The sequence below is a fragment of the Trachypithecus francoisi genome, unplaced genomic scaffold (genome assembly GCF_009764315.1).
Source record: "Trachypithecus francoisi isolate TF-2019V2 unplaced genomic scaffold, Tfra_2.0 Lachesis_group3, whole genome shotgun sequence".
In the NCBI taxonomy this organism is placed as follows: domain Eukaryota; kingdom Metazoa; phylum Chordata; class Mammalia; order Primates; family Cercopithecidae; genus Trachypithecus; species Trachypithecus francoisi.
Window position 1 is genome coordinate 97577283 of NW_022681468.1, and position 19134 is coordinate 97596416.

General features: G+C 41.8%; 1 long non-coding RNA gene across 2 annotated transcripts in view; it reads right to left on the reverse strand.

The window, feature by feature from the left end:
• Window positions 1-6603: 6603 nt before the first annotated feature.
• LOC117070185 overlaps window positions 6604-19134 on the reverse strand; it is a 99504-nt gene continuing 86973 nt past the window's right edge. The window contains exons 3-4 of one of the 2 annotated variants that reach the window (XR_004431822.1): window positions 9995-10137; window positions 6604-6908 (exon numbers count right to left, since the gene is read on the reverse strand). This is a non-coding gene — a long non-coding RNA (uncharacterized LOC117070185). Of the gene's footprint in view, window positions 7248-9994; window positions 10138-19134 lie in introns of both variants that reach the window. The other variant, XR_004431821.1, reaches the window with a different exon arrangement.

Below are 19134 nucleotides of genomic sequence, written 5' to 3' on the forward strand. Positions count from 1 at the left end.
GTTGGTAACTGAATCCTGCTTTGTTTCTCATGGGTAGGAGGCATGTCTAAATAAAGGATTCTTTGTCAGAGGAAGAGGTTTAAAACCTTCTCAACTGAGCTTGAATGGATGAATGAGTCAGAATAGATGTGCAATCCAGGACTGAGAATAGCAAGACCAAAAGAGAAAAAGACGTGCCCCTACTTAGAATAAACTGGAGGGGAAACAAGAAAGGGGCAGCGGTTTGGCAGCACCTTGTAGCCCTTTCCATGAGCTGCTATTCCCCATCGCTGAGTGACCATTCATTTACCCCGTTAAAGCAATCTGTTTCTGACCTGCCAGTAGTCTTCTCTGAGGATCACAGAGCACCCACAATTCTCTTACTGCCTGGAACTCTTCTACCTCCACCAAGGTTTCAATCCCCCTTTTATTTACAATAACAAACTAGTGTTAGTGAAGCCTTAGCACTTTTGTGTATAAAAAGGCAAAGTACTTAACACTGGGCAAGTACAGTAAACAATGGGTGTTTATTATCCCCAGTAATTCCATAATCCAGAACTGTGGCTAACACATACACCACAAATTTTTTTTATTTATTTTATTTTATTTTTAGACAGAGTCTCACTCTGTCACCCAGGCTGGAGTGCAACAGCACAATCTCGGCTCACTGCAACATCTGCCTCCCAGGTTCAAGCAATTCTCCTTCCTCAGCCTCTTGAATAGCTGGTAATACAGGCGCATGCCACCATGCCCAGCTAATTTTTTGTATTTTTTAGTAGAGGCGGGGTTTCACCGTGTTAGCCGGGATGGTCTCGATCTCCAGACATCGTGATTTGCCTGCCTTGGCCTCCCAAAGCACCGGGATTACAACATCACTATACTTTCTTCCAGTATCTTTTCAGTCTGTCTAAATACATTTGTGTGTATGTCTGAGTATGTGTGTGCACGCACTTGTGTTTTTCTGAATAGCTCCTTCCCTTACTCCTTTCTGCTAACAGCATGGCCACCTTTGTCTTTGGAGATGGGTCTTTCCCTTTGAACCATGAGGAGCAGAGGAGGGCTCCCAGTTAGAGGATCCACCCCGCCAGCTGCCTCAGTGATTGATCCAGAGATGGTCATGTGATCCAAGCCAGCCCAGCCTAAGTCCATTCCCAGGAATATAAATCACTGTGATGGGGAAAGTTTATTTTTCTACACAGCTTGCTAAAATGAGATAATGTTAGCTTGGATCCATCTTAAACCCAAAAATTAAATTAGCATGTTAAAATAGTTTTTAAAAATTTAGGGGAAGATTTGGAAATGTTAAAATGTTAAATATTAGACAATTGGAATTGTCTAATAAACAAAGTACCTAACAATGTCCACAGCAATTAATAAGATCATCATAATACTGTCATATTATAATGGCTTTCATGTCATTTGAAGTTCTTTCCAAATGTCACTTTTATGTTTCATGTTGGCCCTGTTACATAAACGCTGCTGGGCAGACCAAAAACATTTTCTTTATTAGATTCTAGAGGCAACTGAATGTTGGTGCTATCAAAGGGAATTTGCATGTATAATTCACAGAATGTTTTGCAATCTTTCTGATTTAATGACTCAGTAGAAATGATCAAATAATCCTCTCCACTGTAGAAGGTAAATACAATGATCTATTTTTCCATCATAATTTGTCCTTGAAATATACATTTTTGTCACATTATGTTTGAAGTTAAAACCAAGAAGCTTGTACTGTTAAGTGGTTTGTGGGAGGGAAGCAATTGCCTCAGAAGAATTTTTTTAAAATACTTACATTTTAGGACTATTATTGGAGATAAACTGATTGCAAAATGTTAACAAGATCTATGCCAGGTTCTCTGATCTTTGGATTTACTTCAACTTCCTAAAGTAAATGTGAAGTTTTGATGTTGTGGTTTTCTCCTTTTCTCCCTTTTTTCCTTTTATGCTATTTATAATAGGATCTTACCTGTCTTATCATAGGACCATACCTCAAACCCAAAACCCCGACACATATAGGCTGCCTCTTTTTTCTTATTGGCACAAGGATGGCATTTCAATCTTCCTGCAATGTCCAAGCCAGGGCCACCTTTGCTTAAGGAAATAAAATCTCTCAGAACGGATCCCTTGGCTATCTCCCTCTGTTTATTCTTTCTTGAAGAAGTTAGTTCTCCCTGTCTGTGTGTGGTAGGCAGGCCCACCACAATTTTGAAATAAGCTTCTAACTTAGTATTCATCCTCTTGCTATAAAGAATGTTGAGCCATAAATACCATCAGAGATGGTGAATGATGTTTCAAAATATTTTCAATCAAACAAGATGTAGTTCTTTCCTGAAAGCCAACTCTGAAGAAGCTGGCAAAACAAAATACATAATAGATCTTCGGCCCTTTGTTTGGGATGAGATCATACTGGTTGGGACTGCATGACTGGCAGGGTTATCAAAGAGCATTCTGTGGTCTTTGTTCACTTAACGCCTATATTAGTTTCCTAGTGCTGCTATAACGAATGACCACAAACTTGGTGGCTTAAAACCATAGGCATTTATTCTCTCACAGTTCTGGAGGCCAGAAGTCTGAAATCAAGGTGTCAGTAGGCCCATGTTCCTTCTGAAGTCTTCAGGGGAGAATTATCTGCCTCTCCCAACTTCTGGGAGCTTCAGGTGTTCTTTGGCTTGCGGCTGTGTGACTCAGTCTCTGTCTCCATCTTCACATGCCTTTCTCTTCCTTCTCAAATTTTCCTCTGTCTTTGTCTTATAAGGACACAGGATTAGATTTAGGCTCCCCTGCCTACAACTGGAAATTCAGGTAATCTCATCTGATGATCCTTAATTATATCTACAAACTTCCTTTTACCAAATAAGATCACATTCACGAAATAAGATCACATTCAAAAAATATACCTGTTTTTTGGGTTGTGATCATTCAGCCCACTAAAATGCCTAACAGTATTTCATTTGAAAAATGCATTGTCAGCCAGGCGCGGTGGCTCATACCTATAATCCCAGCACTTTGGAAGGCCGAGGTGGGTGGATCATGAGGTCAAGAGATCAAGACCATCCTGGCCAACATGGTGAAACCCCATCTCCACTAAAAATACAAAAATTAGCTAGGTATGGTGGTGCACACCTATAGTCCTAGCTACTCTGGAGGCTGAGGCAGGAGAATTGCGTGAACCTGGGGAGCGGAGGTTGCAGTGAGCCGAGATGGTGCCACTGCACTCCAGCGTGGGTAACAGAGCAAGCCTCTGTCTCAAAAAAAGAAGAAAAAAAAGAAAAAGAAAATGCATTGCTTGCAAATTCACCTAAACCAGTGTGGTTAGTCATAATTATTACATTCTTTTCGCAGTTATTGGTAACATCCAGTGGTTGGGCTCAGGTAAGGGCTTTAGGTTTTCTCTCCTGACTCTTCACTACCTGGTAGTAGTTACAATGGAAGCAAGTCCCAAACAAACCAAATTCTGGCACACGCATGAACATTCATTACCACCCTAGCACAAGAACATGTGTCCCATTTGATATGGTTTGGATTCACGGCCCTGCCCAAATCTCATGTGGAATTGGAGGAGAGGCCTGTTGCGAGGTGACTGGATCATGGGGGCAGATTTCCCCCTTGCTGTTCTCATGATAGCGAGTGAATTCTCACAAGATCTGATGGTTTAAACATGTGTGGAACTTACTCCTTCGCTTTCTCTCTCTGCTGTTCTGCCATGGTAAGAGGTGCTTTCTTTCCTTTCACCTTCCACCATGATTGTAAGTTTCCTGAGGCCTCCCAGTCATGCTTCCTGTTAAGCCTGCAGAACTGTGAGTCAATTAAAGCTCTTTTATTTGTAAATTACCTAGTCTTAGGTAGTTCTTAGTAGCAGTGTGAAAACAGACTAATATACCATTAATCCTGTAACTCAATAAATCCTCCATTCTTGGCCATGTCAGGCGCTTCAAACAGCACCTTGAAAGAACTCACCCACAGAACATACAACAATGTTCAGGCAAGATCAAGCTAGCCCTCCCACTCAGGGCTTTTCAAACTGCGGTTTGCATCTCATTACTGTGTTCTCAAATGAATTTAGTGGGTTGCAACCAGCAATAAAAATAACAACAAAACAGAGTAGAATTGAATAGACTATAGCATTATATAAAGTGAGGTAAGAAGCACATTCTCTGGAAAATTTTCCTTTCAGTGTGGGTGGGTGTGTGTATGTATGTGTACTGGGTTGGTCATGATGTAAGATATACTTATTACTGTGATCTAAAAAGAATGAGAAATTCTTTCCTAAGTTGAACTGGATACAGAATATAATGGAGTCCTTTGGCCTACGGCACCACTCTAACAGGTACAGGCTGATGGGCACCTTAGATTCTTGTGGCCCATTATGGAAGGGAGGTTGTTTCTGCATAATTATTTCTAGTCAGTCTACAAAACCACTCATTTTATCAATAAAAAACTATCTTTTATGTCTTTCATGCTAATCAGAAATGTTCTAAAGATAGTTTCAGGCTTGTAGTAGCTTCCGCTAAAACGTTAGCTTCTCATTAAATTCAGTAAAATACTAACTCCCCCTGCAGTGCATATTCCTGATTAGGGCACTTCAACTGTTACTTACCCATATTAAACTATAAACAAAATAATATATGCTGTATGTGCCATAATGTGTGTGTGTGTGTGTGTGTGTGTGTGTGTGTGTGTATCTGCGATACAGACAGGATCAGTTATTCTTTCCTGTCACATGGAAGGCTCGTGGGGAAGATAAGCAAGTTAAAAGAAGGTCGTAATCTAATACACAGCACAATATTGTGTTATAATGGTTGATACTCAATGTAAAAAAAAACACACAAGAAAATCTACCCCTAGAAGCCTCTCCCACTACTTGAGTTAGCAGATTCATAAACCAGGGCAAGACTAGAGGATTACTAAGGGCATAATAGCAAGTCTAAATGTTCAGTCATATTTCACCAAGTGGTTTCCGGGTTTTCCTATTTCTGTGGAGCACTAGCCAGTCCCTGAAAAAGATAAGTAGTTATTTGCTACTTAAAATATAATAAACATGAAAGGCAAAAACTGAGAGCAGATTATGACTTCCACACTCCACTTTTCGCTGTCCATGAGCTCACTATCTGAAGTTGGTGAGGAACTGCTCTTAGCCTTTGGACATGGTACCCAAAGGCTGAGCCCCAGAGTTGTCTCCATAATTTGCAGGGCCCAGTGGAAAATGAAAATGGGAGGTCTCTTGTCAAAAAAGCAGGGGTAAAGCTTGTTTCCTTTTTTCTTTCATCTTTCTCTCAACCTCTCATACTATTTTTTATTTGCTATTTAATTTAATTTTGCACCTCCTTGAAAACAGAGACACTCAAGGGGTGAGCGCTCAGCATCACAGGGGCCTCGGCCTCACCATAGGTCTCAGAGCACACCTGCCAGAGCCCACCCCTCCCTGAGCCTATCCTCAGGGCAGATGCCGTCCATGGGAAGAGAATGGTTCATTTCAGGAGGAGGCTGGAGGTAGGACTGCTCCTGAACTTGGCCACCATGCCTCTGGTGCATGCTCCTTTGTCCCATTGGATTGCACTTACAAAACACAAATTCAATCATAAAATTGTTACAGATTTCAAGATGGCACCCACAGTCCATTAATTCCCCAACAGGGGCCCTTCTGAGAGTGGAGCCCCGTGTGACTGCACAGGCCACAAGACAACCCTGGTATCTGCCACTTTCCAAGGCCTCTGGTTTCTGGGGTCTCTTAAATCAAATTTATAATTATTTCCAACACCCTCACCAGAGTCAGTGACAAAAACAAGACTTTAATAATAATGCTAAGAAATGGCTAAAACTTCTACAGCACTTGCTCTTTGACAATTCATATGACCCAGAATTCAGCCCCTAGAAATTCTTTGGAGTTGAGGCTCAAGTTCACCTTTATACATTTCAGGCTAAACCCTGTAAAACTGTCAGTGTTCCACCATTTTTCTTTTTACCAACAAAAACAGCCATTTTATAGGGAACATCAGCATTCCGCCTACCGTGCCACTTTCATCCCCTTCGTGACATCATTCTTTGCTGCTGTTTAAATGTTTATCAAACTCCTCTCAGACCTTCCCACATGATGTCATTAACTAGGCCACATGGGGTGCAACTCCCTTAGCTGCTTGTGTCCTTTGCATGTGACTTTCCTCACGTGCCATTCCACAGGGTGATGTCATTTCCATAGGGTGAGGATCCATGGTTGCAGCAGTCAGGAGGGGCCGGTGCAGAGACCCTCTGGTAGAGACTTTGACTCCGACGTGCCCTTTAATGGGTTGAGATCTTTGACTGGGGTTGGCCCCATTCTGTTTCTGTTCCTGGCCACCCTCACTTTGGTGGTCAAGTGGATGGAAATCATCCTGACATGTCCTGTCTTTGCTGTCTTTCCTTCTTCCCACAGTTGGACCCATCTGTAGAAGGTTATTAACTTAAGTCCTAATACCAGCTTCTTTTGATGCCATTTTCTTCTCTTGCATAAAAGATTCTCCTTTCACTCCTTGCACTTCATCCAAAAAGGACTAGTGCCTCAATAGTGAAAAATGAATGAATTAATTGAGGTCCTCTTCTCTATGGCTTGGTCAGCACCAATTGTTATTTTATTAACATTTTTCTTCTCTAAAAGTCAATCATTCCCGATGGTAATGGATGACTTAGTTGGCTCCCCAAGCATATTTAAATACTATAAAAGGTCCAGGCTTAGCAATATATTTATTTGTTGATACTCATATTTAATGCATAGGGACTTAATAATATTAATAAATGATGAGTGTGGATTTTTAAATTCACCTATGCAAACGTACACATATACATACAATTATACATAAACATACAGGTGTATGCACATATATTATTTATTGCACTGTATAAAACATTATATTGATGTTTCACACCAAGGATGGTCTTCTCAGGGGAATCAAACACTGTGGGAATAAGACATTTAGTATATTAATGACAATTACAGATGGCAGAAAGTGGTAAGTTCCAAAGGAGAGGTACAGGAAAAGACTGTTGTATTAGACTTGGGAGAGATTCCTTATGTTGGTGATATCACGGAAAACTTGCAATTTAATGTCACATCCCCTCGGGCAGATGGCATGGAGATACTCAAGGGGTGAGTGCTGATCCTCATGGTGCTCAGGTCCTTGTGTCTTAGTGTATACAAGACCCAAAACCAGAGTGGGAACCAGCAGAACAGTTAGGATTTGGGGTCTCTCCCAACCTATTCCTTTAGGGAGAAGAGAGCTTCATTCCATTAGTACCTAAAAAGGCATCAGGCATTTGAATCATGGAGCCATGTGGTTTCATTTTATTTCATTTCATTTTACAACGTTATTGTCCCATTTTTTTCATTGAGAAAATTGAGGCTGAGAGCCTAGGTAACCTGCTCAAAGTCAAACAGTAAACAAGTGGCTGAGCTGAACTATACACAGGTATGTCCACATAAGAAAAGATTTCTCATTTGTGAACAGGACTTAGTGTCACATGAACAACCCTCACCCCAACTTTATGCTGTAAAATCTAAAATAAACCTTGTGGTAGCTCCTGTGTCCTTAGCACAGTAAGTAAACACAGCTGAAACTCAACATGCCCACCCTCCCAGAGCCCACCAGAATCCAGCACTTGTTTTGCCTACACTGGAAGGAATTTGAGGGCCACTGAATTCCTTCATTGGCTCTTTGGTTCAAGTCCTCAGCCTTCTGCACCACAGATGACCAGATCTATCAAATCCGGAGAGACACTATGACTAAAAAGATTTCACCCCTTTTCGGAGAGCAGAGACCCTTCAACTATCCCGGACCACACTCTGTGTTCATTTGTTTGAAGTTTACATTGAACTGTGATTTCCAGAGGTGGAACAGAGATGCTTTGGGCACAGAAGTCTACCCTGTCCCCTGTCCCCACAAGGCACCTGCCGCTGAAAACCATGTGGAGACTGGGGAGTGTCTGCCCTTCTATCTGCAGCCAGAAGGCAAACTAAATAAACACGCAGAACACTTGAATCAAGAGCCCACAGATGCACCCCCACCTTTCCTAATCACCCACTGGATTTTCCACCTACAAATCTTCCCCCAGGCCAGCCACCGCTTTCAGCAAGGCTGACAGCTCTGCTTGCTGCCCCTGCTTCTCACCCTCTCCAGGGCAACTGTGATCCAGACCCACCAGCACCACTGCCTCCCTCACCCACTCAAAGGAACAGCTTGAAAAATCTATTTGAATGAAATGGCTTGATTACAATGGGGAGACAATTGGTTGAATGAAGTCAATTATCTCTCTGGTGACAGGTGCCCACTTTGAAGTCTAGGCACCTGCTGGCATAATCACTGAGGCTGACATTTCCAGACCTTTATTAAAAGGGGAATAATAGTATGCCAGGCCTGAATTTTGTTGTTGTTGTTTGTATTTTTTTTTTTTTAAGCAGAGCAGAAGGGTGAGTGTAGTCTGCAGCTATTGGATCATTACCTCTCCTTAGCTAGCAGGTCAGGAACTGGGCCTTTGGATGCTGCCAGGGCTGTCAGAGGCTCCGACTGAGGCTGGTGCTGTCTAAGGTAACTGACTCTAGGCAGCAGAGCCGAAGGACTGTGCTTACAGCTTTAAGAGCCTTAAATATTCAAACCTGGAGAGCATTCAAAGCTGAATATTTAGTAACAGGAATAAGGGAATCGGGCACATTTTATTAATCCAATTAGGGAGATATAATGGAAAACAGGAAACAAATAAACAAATGATTTCTCCACGGCTGGGACGGTATTCCCATGTCCCGTCACTTTCACCCGTAGCCTATATGCTCAGCCTCACTTTACTGCTGACACAATCTCCGTCCCTCTGCCAAGACCCTCTGTTCATTTTCTCCACCCTCACTCACCCAGACAAATGGACTCTGCGATTGTTAGAGTAGCAGATGGTTAAAGTAGGAGTGGGAGGTGGCAGCAGTAGGAATGTCTGGGGACCAAGGAGTGAAAGCCAAGTTGTTTATTCAACTAAAATATATTACTGAGTTAGCCTTGCACAGAGAATACATTATGCTACCTGCCCTCTAGAAGTTCATACCTTAAAACACGAGTCAAAAACTTGTAGTGCTTAAGGATCAGGCAGGTATTATTATAAATGTGTGATGGTAGCTGATGTATAATAGGGACCAGCGGGGACTGTGGAAAACTAGAGAATCCTTGTCTGTCTAAAAGAGGCCACCTGGATTCAGCTCCAGCCATGAGCTGTCAAGTGATCTTGCAGGCCCAGTGTTGACAGAGCTTGAAATATTGCAAGAGAAGTTGGGATCTGGATTTTTTTTCTTTTTTTTTTTTGGAGACAGAGTTTCACTAATGTTGCCCAGGCTGGAGTGCAATGGCGCAATCTCGGCTCACTGCAACCTCTGCCTCTCAGATTCAAGTGACTCTCTTGCCTCAGCCTCCCAAGTATCTGGTATTACAGGCGCATGCCACCAGGCCTGGCTAATATTTGTATTTTTAATAGAGATGGGGGTTTCATCACACTGGTCAGGCTGGTCTTGAACTCCTGACCTCAGGTGGTCTGTCTGCCTCGGCCTCCCAAAGTGCTGGGATTACAAGCTTAAGCCACTGCACCCAGCTGGGATCTGGATTTTATATGACACTTGTTCATACTTTGAAGAGTGTGTTAGCCTACAAAGCACATACGTGGTTTGTGGGCCACCGTTTTATGATCCACATTCCAGAATGAGTTGACTTTCCATCCTAGAGTTTTAACCAGGGGAAGTCATCATGATCATCATCCTATTTACCATTCATTAAATGTTGCAACATGCCAGATTCATTCATTATCTCATGTATTCTCATACTATATTCAATGAGGGCATTATTATTTTGATGTTATGCATGAGAAAACTGAGCCTATGTGATATCTATCAATCAAATTCAAGGCAAGAAACAGAAGGGACACTCAAACTTGGAAATTAAGAAAAATGTAATGAAAAGATTCACTACAAAGGAGGGGACAAAGCTGGAGAACTCAAGAAAGCATGATACAGTACCTTGGTGCAAGCAACAGCAGACAGCTGTTTCCACCTCTATACTTGAAGACACAGGAGGGAGTGGTTCCACAACCCGCTGGGAGTAGCTGCATTGAGAGGGGTGCTGGACAGCAGTGGTGGCCTTTGGGAGTCCTGCTCAGTGACTATGCAGAAAGAGAAACAGGGAAAAAATATATTGATGTCACTCTCCTTTCCACTTCTGATGTACATCGACCCATTGGCCCAACCAACTGGAAGCCCAAGGGGAAGGGAACCTTCTGACACAGTCAGTTACCACTCAGCATCCTGGGCATAGAGCAAGAAATACAAGGGCAGAGAGTAGATCTAGAGGGACAAAGGCAAATCATCTAGCATATCCCTTAGCCAAGAGTCCAGATCCAGTAAGCGGTGAACCCAGGTTTATCTGACACAGCTGTGTCTATTCTTGCTACTGGACCAAACAGGCCCCTTTGTCCTGAAAAACAAAGACTATGTCTGGCTCTCTATCTAGACATTGTCCTGTACTTAAATGTAACTGGTATCTTAATTTATATCAACTCATTGCAGGTCATATCTAGGTTGTATAGTGTAATATTTAAGATCCCAAAGGTTCTTGAATCAAGCAATACTGGATTTAAATTTCTATATGTACATTTTACTAGTGGTCTGACTTTGCAGAAGCCACTTAATCTTGAGACTCTTTATTGTTAGTCTCAGTATTCTATCATTTACAATGGGAATAATTGTACCAAACATATAGAATTTTACGTATAATAAGATTATATAAACAGAACACTTCATACAATGTCCAGCTCATAAGGAGAGTTAAATAAATGATTGTCACAATTATTATGTGAATGATATTATTAGAAAATGCATTTTCTTTCAAGATTCTTAGCTCACATTCTCATCAAAGATTCACATAGCCAGAAGGCAAACTAAATAAACATACAGAACACTTGAATCAAGAGAGAACACAGAGGCACCCCCACATTTCCCTAATCACACTTTGGTTTTTCCACCTACATATCCTCCCCTGGGCCAGGCACTGCTTTCAGCAAGGCTGACAGCTCTGCTCACTGCCTCTCTTCTCCTTTTCACCTGAGATAATATTTTTTTGTGATTCATTTGGCCAAACCCAAAATTTGCAAGCACATTAACAACAGCAGTATTGCGACAGTGGTTTATTAACACATCAAAGAGAAACACATTCAAAGGGCTAATTTCAGTCTTTTATTAAGCCCTATGCAAGAAGAGACTGGGAGAAACAGGGTCTCAATGGATCACAAGCTCTTTAGGGCTCAAGAGTGAGATGCAACTATCTGTCAAAAGGGCAGATGAATTAAATTTTCCTTCTGTTCCAGGTTCAAGCTGGGTTTACTTCTGGCATCATATTTAGAGATGGACAATAAAATGCCGAAATATATCCAGAAAAATATGATCAGCTTGATTAGAGAACCTGAACCCATGTCACAAATGTAATAATTAAAGGAGCTTATTTCATTTGGATTGGAGAAGATATCTGGTGGGGCATATGAGTGCCTTCATGTCATCGAAGAAGACAGGATGAGTTCTTCAACTGCTGCAATGAATAGAACCTGGCCCAGCACTGTGACCTCCTAAGAACATCAAGAGTGGCCCAGTATAAAGAACAACTTTCTGCCCTGAATTTGAATGCCTGCCTCAAAGAGTATCAGTTGCTTCTCCCTGAGGGTGTCCAAGAAGACTCATTTTGAAAGAGCACTCATTGAATATAGATGAATACTTCAATGGTACTACAGGCTTACACGAGGAATTGAAAGCTTATGTCTATGATCCTCCTGTGTGCCTAATGCTCAGTGGGCACATACATGAGACTGCAGCTTCTCTTGCAAAATTGGAAGCTCTGTCAACACTGGGCCCACATGGCCACATGCAACTCCCAGCCAGAGCTGAATCCAGATGGCTTCTCTTAGACAAGGGCTCTCTGCTTTGCCACAGTATCCAACAGTCCCTATTGTACATCAGGTGGCTTCACCCATTTATAATACCTGCCTGGCCCTGTAACAGCACAAGTTTTCAACTTGTGATCTAAATTATGAACTTCTAGAGGGCAAGTGCCATAGTGTATTCTTCTCTGTGCCTGAACTCAGTCATGTATTTTAGTTCCTAATATGGTCACTGCCTCATTAATGTCTATTTAAATGGAATGTTGTGTGGATCCCCCTCTGCCTTTACTTTAGTCTGTCATAGGTTTCAGAATCAGACATTGCAATTTTGGTGGAGAGCAGAATTGAGCAGCAAAAGTCAATTCCTATTACCACATCTTCAATAACTCCCAGTAGTCAGATCACTTCCTCTATTCATTTACTAGTTTATTCTTCTGCCAGTACATTTAAAGAGGAATCACATCATATCAACATATCATATTTGAACATTCTACCCATTAACATCTGCAATATCTTTAGACTTCATACATCATCTGTCAATAATTTGTGCTGACTGTTTTCTGTGTGCAAAGAGCTAGGCCTCAGTATTGGCTAATTGTTGGCACACTTGCTGTTAGCGGTTCTGAAGTCACATTCTCCCCTACTGGGACCCAAAACACAATGTGACACCCATTTGCTGCCCTAAGAGTCTAACAAAATAGAATACTCTCAGGAAATCAAACACCTTGAGCTTGGGAGTGCACAGAAAAAAGATACACACAGCATCAGAGTCTACATATGAGCATAGCTACATTAACTTTGTCATTTTGTTCTGATTGTTGATATTGCTATTGCTACCACCACCATTACTACAGTTGCTTCTATTTTGGGTTCAGACAGTTCCTGTGAAGCTGTCGGCAACTGACAAACACTGGTGTCAACCACACATATTTGACTCCCTGAAGTGATTTCTGTGTGTGTGCGTGGTTGTGCCTATTCTTCTTGGCAGTGACTGAACCCTGAGGCCATAATTCATGGTACTTGCAAAGTTGAGAGTCTTGGTGTGATGGCATAGTGCAAAAGAGACAGGGAAGAAAAACACACTCCTGGAAATTAGCATATGCTGTTTTTTGGTGCTGGAGGCCAGGAGCCCAGTGGAGCCGAATGGAGCTCCATACTTGTGAGTGTGAGAATTTGAGTCCAGCACTTTCTCATGTACTGTTTCACAGTCCAGGTTGGCTAGAATGGCAAACTTCCATTGGTGGAAGTTCAAAATATCTGTGAGATGGATAGTTGAGGAAGCAGAGCAGCAAAATAGATATATATATAATACTGTGTTTAGGGGAATATTTTAAAAATTATTTTCTTGAAACTCAGAGGAATTATATTACACAGAAGACTAAATGACAGAATTCACACCAAGCAGTTGCTCAGAGCCTTGTTAGACTTGGGCCTTGAAGTATGTCCATTGTGTGGTAAAGTATGTCTACTCTTGGGTAGAGGGGATGTATAGAGAATAAAACTTAATCCCTCTCTTAAGGGGAGCCCACTAGTGGAAAAGTCAGAGCACAAAAGACAAAACATTTTAATAACACACCACCACATATGTGTGTGGGACAAACAGCCAGTATCACATGGGGATGTGATACCAGGCTTTCTCAAAGAGTAGCTTTTCAAAAATAAGGAATATTTATGAGAGAAATAAAAATGTAGATAGCAATTGCACATCAATTCCTGGATTGAATTTCAGAATTCAGAGCTGAAACTTTCATCTAACAATTCTAATACATGAATATTGTATCCTTTAAGTTCAATGATCAATGAGTAAACAATGACTATGTAACATTTCATGCAAACTATCCCAGTGAACAAGACAGATAGGATCCTTGTTTTCTTTGGGTTTTTATATTCTAGAGAATGAAGATAGATAATAAATAAGCCAAAAACATTGGAGGGATAGTTTCTGGTAATGATAAGCACTGTAATGGAAATGAGACAGACAGCCTGAGATGGGGTGGTAGGGAGGACAGGAGGGCGGGCTGCTTCTTTAGACTATTAAGTCTGAAGACATCTGTGAACCAAGCACAGAAAGCTGTTTAATAATAAGACCCTGCTGGGGACTAAATGACAATGGATGAGGAATTTGTTTTGAAGGTTTTCCTCATTTCTCTCCACCCCCATTCAACCTCAGCATCGGACTCAGCACAATTCTTACCAAAGTGTTAGGCAGTGTGTTAGTCCATTTGTGTTACTTTAACAAAATACCTGAGACTGGGTAATTGATGAAGAATAGAAATTTATTTCTCACAGTTCTGGAGGCTGTAAGTCGAAGATCAAGGCACTGGAAGGTTCCATGTCCAGTGAGGGCTGCTCTCTGCTTCCAATATGGAACCTTGTTGCTGTGTCTCCCAGAGGGGACGGATATTGTGTCCTCACATGGCAGAAGGGACACAAAGGCAAAAAAAGGATCTAATTAATTATCTCCAACCATTTCATATGGTTGCTAATCCATTTATGGGGGTTTCACCCTCATGACTTATTTACTTCCTAAACGTTCCACATCTTAATACCATCACATTGGGCTGTAAGTTTCAACATGAATTGTGGAGGATACACAAACATTGAAACCATAGCAGGTAGTGATAAGAGCATTAGGCAATAGTGCTCACAGGCATGTTCCTAGAATCTTGGTGGTTCCTCAGAGGTGTCTGGCATTTCAGAATAGGACCCAGGTCCAATTATGTTAAATATTGACAAACAATCATCCTTTCTAGAAGAGCAAAAAATAATTTTCACCAGTGCTCATGCACCCTGAAGAGTAAGAGCCCTGACTTCCAAAGTTAGGGTTAAGGTGCTGGCTCTGACAAGGACTAGACCTTCTTGAGCCTGAGTAGTCTCTGAAATACCCCTCCCAGGGCTCCAATTCTACTTGCCTGTGATGTGACCAGGAGTCTTGAGCTGTGGGGAAGAAGATGAGTTTCCCGGGCTTCATTTCTTTCTTCCTCCCAACTCCCCACCTCTTACCTGACTCTTACAAGTTTTCTGGGTATGGATCACCCAGACTAGTCCTCCCTCAGGGGAAAACAACAAAGCATTATTGGCCTATAATTCTCCATTTTAGAGATGTTTCTAATGACTATATGATATTACACTGAGTGTCCTCTTTTCCTTTCCTGGACACAGAATCCTGAATTTTGCCTTTGGTTGGAAGTCACCCCCACACACAAATCCCAGGAGTCATGGACCCTAGGGCTCTGATATACGGCCACCTTATAACTTCCTTGCAGAATCTTGGGGATTTCTTTGGCCACCAGACACCCCTTACTCCATCGGGGTATGCAAAGATTCCAAACTCCTCACTCCAAATCATGAGCAACAACAAATATCAGATACAGAGAAGTGCACTTGTAGTAATTTTATATGCTAGAATTCCCAATCTCATCTTTCCAGTTTGGCCCCATCTCAGCATAACTGTGTGCCATCCATGTGACAAAGGGAGGTCATGGTGGGAAGAATTGCAGACAACTACTCCCTCCAGCATTGACTTCATATTCCACATAGGCCTGCCTCCTTGGTACTGTACACTAAACACCACAAGATCCTAAACGCTAGAGTTTATATACCAGAAAGAGAAATAGGAATCCTTCTTCTTTCCCCTACATGCTTATACTCACACTCTCCTTATGGATGGCATGCTCTGACTTGGTGCAAAGTCTGTAGGATAGTGGGCTGAACAGAATGTTTTATCTGATTAAGCAGAGTGAGTGAAACCAGGCAAAGCCACCAAGAAAATCTGTCTCTTGGCACCCTTCTGCTCTGAGAAGGAATGAGTGTATTTGCCTTCTCTGATCTCCTCATAACTAATATCAGGCCTCCTGTCATTGGTGCTGGGGTGGGGGAGAGGGCTATTGCTTTCTTCTGCTTCCTGAGCCACCTCCTGGGAAGTGGTAAAAGATGTTAATGACAAGAGTATGTAGGGCTTGTGAAATAGGTGGAGAGGTAAAACCAGTTGTGAACAACCCCTAAAAAGTAATAAGGTGATAATTAAATAATAAGAAGTAATATTTTGGAACAGAGCTACAAGAACTTACGTGTCCAAATGAGTACTGTTTCCTTCAAAGTGGTATCTTTGGGAAAATAAATAGTTATTCCAACAGTGCTGCCATTGATCAAACTATTTCAACAACTGGAATATTTTCCTTCAAGCCAGTTCTAGTAACACCAGAAAACAGACTCATTGGAGCATCACATCTCATTTTTCACAATCAAATCCAACTCCATACAGCTTGAGTATCTATCAGAAGCTTCCAGAGCTGCCTTGTGCGCCTGCAGTTGGGCTCAGACGGTGGGCAGCCGCAGAGGAGCCATCTCTCACACTGTCCTTTGTCGTAATCACCCAGTGTCGATGCTACCCCCATACCCGAGATCTCCCATTCCCACTCCATCAGTGAGCCAGTGACCATTTTGGCTTCCTAAACTAGTCCTGAGTCAGTAGGCCCTTTAGATATCAACATTTTTTGGCTAAAGTCTTTCCTTCTTAGGGTTCACCTTGGTTATTTTGGCATTGATGGAAATGCACTTTGCAGACTTCCAATAAGGGTAATTAACCAGGAATGTCATGGACCAAGAGCCCCAATTGCTGTGTTCTATGTGGGGGTCAAGCTTCAGTCACAGGCTTCTCCAAGCTAACCATGGAACAAGGCAGGGATACCATTTCTGAGAGCTATGGGATTTCTCTGATGACCACATTTGGTTGAAGAATGCCCAGGGACTGCATCAAACCTCCCTTAGACTGCATGGCCATCCAGAAGTTTCCATCCAGCCTCCTCCCCTCTCTCTCTTACTTAGGATCAGATTTGCATTGAGGACTGAAGACCCTCCAGCACTCTCTCCATTTTTTCTCAGGTGGGCATATCTCTTCATAAGAAGCCTTGTACATTTCATCTCATCTTGGCATCCGCTTCTCAGAGGACTCAGACTAACAGAGTCCTTCTATTTGTTTCCCCAGTTTAAGCTTCTTCTGATTTCTTGTTCTCACACATCTGTAGCCCTCCTTCCTTAACCAGGACACTTAGTGTCTGGGGACTCTAAAATATATCCAGAGGCATCCATTCCGGCCACCCCCTGACCTGAACCTCAGAGGGCGTTTAACTTCATCCTTCTATAATAAGAGTTTATGTAACTTTAGGCTATTCGCTGTATGAATCCTTTGCAGCCGACAATTTGCAGTATTGAGAATATCTCAAAACGACACATGAACTCTAGAGGTTCTTCCCAAGAGGAGATCCACATCCTCACCACCACCCTGAGCCCTGGAAACATCACTAGAACAAATATCTAGTATCTGATAAGAACTACTTCAAAGATACCACCACCCATTTGACTGTTCTAATGTATTTGTTTAAAAAAAAAGTGGGATTTTATAGCCTCATCTCATGCACTAGAAATACATAAACAAGCAGAGAAGAAGAAAAGGCTGTCCTGAGCCAAATATAGCCCATTTACTTGGGTTGGGAAAGAGGGAATTATCGTTAACATGAATTGACTGATCTGAGTTAGAGGGAAGCACCCCAAACTTCCTGCCCAAGAAAACTGCTCCAGTTTTCAAAATCCAGTTCCCACACCTTTCTAGAACTTTATATATAGCTCATGGATCTATTACAGACACCAACCTAGGTACAGGGTTGTTACTGACCACCCCATCAGAAGTATGCAAAACACTCAGCTCTGTTTGCACACCAAGAGATGCCCAATTTATTAAAGATCCAGTCCTTCCTACCCTTTTATGAGCTCATCCCTTACTTTCAGGTACATTTTAGAAGAAAAACTCAGAGCCATTCCCATTCCAAAAAGTTAATAAATTGGGATTCTTTATTCATGATCTGATCGTCGGGATGAAATATCTCAAGGAACAGCAGGGTAAGCAGTTGCACGGCTCGATCCAGAAAATATGCAAAAGATGTCTGTATTGCTAGGAACCCATTTCAGGATTTAAAAATGCTTACCCAGGGCCAAAGTTTCTGGATGATCCTTCCATTCACCACCTGTGTGCAGAGACTATGAAAATAGAAGGGAGAGGAACCAAACGCTGCCTCTCCAAGCTTCACATAAGAAAATAGAGGGAAAACATAAGTGTGCAATCCAGGGCAAATAGCATCAAATAGAACCACAAGAGATAAGAACATTTCAGTGTCTGAGAGTCATCATCTACGCGACTTCCTTAGACTCTACTGAATCGCTGCATCATTTTGGTGTTCCATTGCCCAAAAGCTTCCCCACTGAGCTAGGTTGAAAAGTGGGTAAAATTCTGTCCTGCTTGGATTATCAAATTATATTCAACAGTTTAAAATAAAATGTCCTGGACTTCCTACTAGGGAGTAAACTTTCCAGTGATAGATTTGAGAAGTGTGTATTATCAAATGGCTATGGCGAACAAAAAAACAAAACTCAAAAAACGACAAAGGAAGATAGCATCTTTCTTTCCTGTAGAGTTCTAACAATTTGAAAGGGTACCCTAAGATACTTGAGAGCCCCTTCTTTCTTTCTGGTGTTAATAAAAAATGTCATTGAGTACATAAACTATCTTGATGTGTTGGTATCTCATATCTATATTTCGTTATCTTACATCTGGATGATACAATTGTCTTTGAAAGGGTATTGAAACTACCCTTCTATTGAACTACCTGGGAGAAAGCACTCTGAAATATCCCCCTTGCCATAACCAGTCCTGCTGGCCTTAGTTAAATAGGTAAGGCATAAGGTATCTTAACAAAATCGATTACAGGGCCCCAAAGAAATGGATGAGCAATGGCTTTCAAGACCCTCACTATTATTAATTGACCCTATTAAAGTGGATGTTTACATCTTATAGGATTCAGTGAGTATTTCAGAAATTTTGTAGAAAAGTATTCCATTGCTCTAAAATCCTTTAAATGGTCATGGCCTTAAACCCTCAATTTGCACTGGGAACACTGAGAAGAAAGGGAGAGCTTGCGGACCAGAGGAGAGCCAAGTGTTGTCATAACCCCTGAACCCTTTGGAGGTCTTCAGGCATCATGTGTAGGCAGGTACTCAGGTTTTCAGGAGCTGTTTAGTGGGGCTTCTGATGCAGCATTTGCTGACCCCATCAGCTCTTTGTCTGCATTAAAACTATAGGTCTTGGGGTCTACAGGTTGAACTATAGCAAGTTCAGGAAGCCCCTCATTTTCACTATCAGAAGTCTGCCTGATAGTGAGGCTTGATATCCCATCCACA